This window comes from Mus caroli, chromosome 3 (genome assembly GCF_900094665.2).
Source record: "Mus caroli chromosome 3, CAROLI_EIJ_v1.1, whole genome shotgun sequence".
Lineage (NCBI taxonomy): Eukaryota > Metazoa > Chordata > Mammalia > Rodentia > Muridae > Mus > Mus caroli.
In genome coordinates, this window is record NC_034572.1 from 116,564,350 (window position 1) to 116,569,066 (window position 4,717).

Consider the following 4,717-nt stretch of genomic DNA (forward strand, 5'->3'; position numbering starts at 1 on the left):
CACTCTCTCTTCTTCAGAAGGTGTCTGAATATTGTTTATATCTCTCCTGCTTATATCCATGGGACAAAGGTTAGCCATTCAGCCACATACAACATAAAAGAGTAATTTACTGTTTTACAAAGTATGCCGTGGTTTCCGGGTCACAGTTCTCAGTATCTGCCCCAAGAATATGCATGGCAGGATGGGTTTGTTTGTTTTTTTTTTTTTTTTTTAATCTGCTCATCACATCTCATCTAATCTTTGATTGGTTGCTACATCTTTTTATTACTAAACTACAAACTCCAAAAGAATTGGGGCCTTGTTGTACCTTCAGTACTCAGAACTGCACCTGGAAACTGGGAATGTAGCTCAACTGGAACAGAAGGAGTTCAAGTTCAACTTCAGCTACATAGACAGTTGGAGGCCAGCCTCAGCTAATACAACCCTGTCTCAAAAAACAAGCAAACAACAACAAAACCCAAGCCAATTAAAAAACATTATCTTGTAAATAAGTACTTGATTTCAATGGAATGAATTAGGGGTCTGGGGACTAATTGTGGAATGCATGGAAGGTTTGGCAGGAATTGACTGCTCTTGTTAGGTCGGATACAGCTTGAGCTGTAGCTCAAGACATGTGTGAGGTTCTGGGTTTGATCCCCAGCACCACATATACAGTCATTAAATCAAAAGAGCAGATGACAGGACATGGCATGAGATGACATAGCATGAGATGACATGGCATGAGATGACATGGCAGGAGACAGGGCACCAAGAGACACAGGAATAAACTGTGAGCCTAGCCACAGTATTAAATTCATACACTGCTGGTTGAAGTTTCTCTCTCCAAGTTTCTTCTAAGCAAATGTTTGCCCAGAAACAATGAACTCCACGCCAATAAGATATCATTTGGTTAAAGTCAACAGACTTGCATTCCCTCTCAAGATCCTTTCATTAGCTGGGAGAATGGAAGCACTCACTTAGGAGCTCGGCATTCATCAACCTGGGGATGAGCGTTCAAGCCATCAACGGCAAAAGCTGACTGTAGGTCAGCCTGGGCCCACGTAGACAGTTTAAAAAACAAAAAAACAAACAACAAAAAAAAAAACAAGAATCAAACCCAAAACAAAATCTTTAAATTTTCCTGTATTCCTGGCTTCAGGATTAGATGGCAGAGCTTTTAAGTTAGTTTTGTTATCGGCACAATGAAGGTTACAGTATGTTATAGCAGTTTGTTACAGTATGTTGAACAGTTTGTATAACAATTTGAGAAATCCATTAAGCTTAGTGAAAGCTTAATAAATGTTCATTTCACCATTGCTGTTCCTCGAATATGGAAGGATTTAGAATAATCAAGTGTATTATTTAGCAAAAACAATAGATTTATTAAAATAAAACATTAAAAATAACAGATTAAGAAAGCTCCCTATAGGGGGAACAACATGATGAACTAACCAGTACCCCGGAGCTCTTGTCTCTAGCTGCATATGTATCAAAAGATGGCCTAGTCGGCCATCACTGGAAAGAGAGGCCCATTGGACTTGCAAACTTTATATGCCCCAATACAGGGGAATGCCAGGGCCAAAAGAATGGGAGTGGGTGGGTAGGGAAGTGGGGGGGGGTATGGGGGACTTTTGGAATAGCATTGGAAATGTAATTGAGGAAAATATGTAATAAAAAATATTAAAAATTAAAAAAAAGCCCCAGTTTTCCTGTTCAGTTTTCTTTCTACTTTTATGTTATATACAGTTTCAAGGTTGAAATAGAATATTTTTGAAAATTTAGGAAATGCTTTAGGGCATTAATAGCTTAAATGTTTGTTTAGTTCTCAAACATACTCCAGACTATTTTATTTTCTCAGTGATGGCTTAACTGGTTTCTGAGTTACTTTTGCTCAGGAAGAGAGCAAAAACCAAACCCGTGACATTAAAGTTTTAAGGCAGTCTATGCTCTGCATGCATTTCTGTGCACACAGAGATCTCAGGGTTTTAGTGCTAAGATGAGTTATCAGATGTTCCGTCTGACAGGCTCTTAGTTTCAAACAAAGTCACAGTTAATGTATTTCTATTTTATTGAAAAGTCGATCTAGTACTAGACCAAACGGTGCCCCACCCCCAACCTGTCACATGATGATCACACCATCCATGCCTATGTCCCAGGACTTGCCCTGCCCCCATCCCACCCCCAAACACACTAAAGACTAGAAAAGAATATCCTCACACCCAACACACCATTCTGTCCCCCTAAGTACTGTCTTCCTTGGAGAGTCTTCCAACGTCTGTTCAAACAGGATACTGTTTTCTAATTCCAATCCATGCTAAAGAGAAAAGAGAAGACTGTTTTCCTTAATGAGCAAAGTGGGTGGCTAGACTGTATGTCTCAGGAAGATTGTGAGTGGGGCGCTGTGTTGTATATGTTATATAGCTACAACACCCGTGCAGTACAGCTGTTTCTGATGTTGGGCTGGCCACAGCTGCCTTTCTAATTTTACCATTTGGTGAAAGAGTAGAAAAGATTAAATAAGGTGACTCTTCTCACCACAGTACTACCCAACAAAAATCCACACCCTGAGACCCATGAAAAGCAAACTCATTCAACTGGGTGGAGGTACATGGGTAAACAGAAACATGTCAGCCAACTGGTAAACAAGGTTTGCCTGCCCTGATCGTCCTTAACTCGGAGCTTGTTTTGAAATTCTGTGTTTCTCTGTGTCCGGTTTCCAGTTTATATGAGGTGGCTGTGTGAAATTACAGATTCAGGCAGGATTTGAAGGGGGCAGGCTGTGAGAGCTGACTGGTAGACAAGGAACAAACTTCACATTACTGTTACTGAGGCTTGGGTTCGGATCTGCACACAATAAAACCAAACTCAGGCAGTGACTGCGGCCCCACGGAGGGATGACTCAGACAGCAAGTGATTCAGCTACCTGTAAGGGATGAACAACAAATCAAGCCTTAAAATAAGCCTGAGAGAACAGGGCGTAGGCAGAAGCAGATGACCGGTTTATCAGGGACAGAGCTAAAGGAACGGCTCTAGGACTGAAATAAATTCCACAGCTGTGTGAACAACTCTCCTGTGGAGAGGCTCTTCAGGTAACAGGATTCTGGTTTATGCAAAATGCCCTGTTCCTTTCTTGGTGACCTGCTGAGTCTTCCGTGGTTTTCATTTTCCTAGTCTGGAAGGGGCAGAGCAACCGACTTTTTCCCTGGCCATAAAGAGGCCATAAAGTGCCCATCCTACATACCAGTGAGAGAGAGGCGAGTCTGAAACAGTGCTCACAGCAGAAAGGGCCTAAGAGCAGTGGGAATGGCGTGAGGCACAATGACAGGCACTACTGAGGTTGAATTTGCCATGCCTGGACTGTAGCAAAGATGAGGAACTGAGGTCCAGAGGAACTGAGAAAAATCTCCACGAGGTCACGCTTGTAAGTTACAGAGATGGAATTAAGAATTGGTTTGGCCGGGCGTGGTGGCACACGCCTTTAATCTCAGCACTCGGGAGGCAGAGGCAGGCAGATTTCGGAGTTCGAGACCAGCCTGGTCTACAAAGTGAGTTCCAGGACAGCCAGAGCTGCACAGAGATACCCTGTCTCAAAAAAAACATAAAAAAAAAAAAAGAAAAGAATTGATTTCGTCCGATCCAAAGGCTTTGCCCTTTTACAGTATCATGGAGAGATCTCTATTTCTTTAATCTGTTCTGAGCATCTCTATAAATAAAGAAACAGAATTAAAAATGCTCAGAATAAGTACAGCAACGTGTTCCTTAGAGGTTTCCTCTGAAATCTCGAAATCCGAGGACTGGGTTTGTTTTGGATGGAATGCTTTCGGGTTGTAACCTGTGCAACTGTTTTCCTCTTCGTGTTTTTCTGGTTTGCCGGCTCCTGAGGCTCTCGGTGATTCCTTGCTCTCAGTATGCTTTCCTTTCCTTCAGCTGTGCAAATATCAGGTATTAAAATGCAGAGCATAAACACAGGAAAGCAAGAAAGCTTTGTTTCCAGCCTTCTCCTTCTTCCCCTGGCCTGGGTACCACAGTGTTGTGAACACACCGCCTCTACCAACGACACTCATCCAGTTCAGGCCTACCAAAACAGCCTGCTAAGGGAGCACACACAACCGTCTTCCTTTGCAAGGTTTTTGTTCTGTTTTGTTTTAAAATACGTGTCCTTAAATGTTTGCATGGAAGCCTCAAATAAACCAGGAACAGAAGGAGGTGTAAGCAGAATCCAATGGCTGGCTAAGAAGTTAGACATACAGTTTTGTAGGCAGGAATAATAATAATAATGATAATAAAACAAGTTGCCAAAACAAACCTATAAGTCCTTTCTCCTTTCTTGCTTAGTCCCAACACTTACACAGCTTTGTCAAAATTTCTCCCACAGTTCTAGCAAGGCCATATTCTGCACAGATTCAAAACACTGAAAAATATAGTTTTCTCACCTATGCAAAAAAAAAAAAAAAAAAATCGCCGCCTGGCTCGGAAGCCCTCTGCCTCAGGAGCAGCGGGTGCCATCTTGGTTCCAGGACTCCACCGAATTTAGGAACTTACTCTGCACAGGTGAGAGTGTGCACCACAGAAGCTGACAGCTTCTGTGACCTGCCAAAGCAACACAGCTTCTGGGAAAGGTCCTGTTTTGGGCCTTCTTCTTCGGCCAGGAGGAGGTCCAAACGCAAGATATCTGTGCACCTTCCCTGTAAGAGGAGAGCTTGCCAGCAGAGAGTGCCCTGACCACTGAAACTCAGAG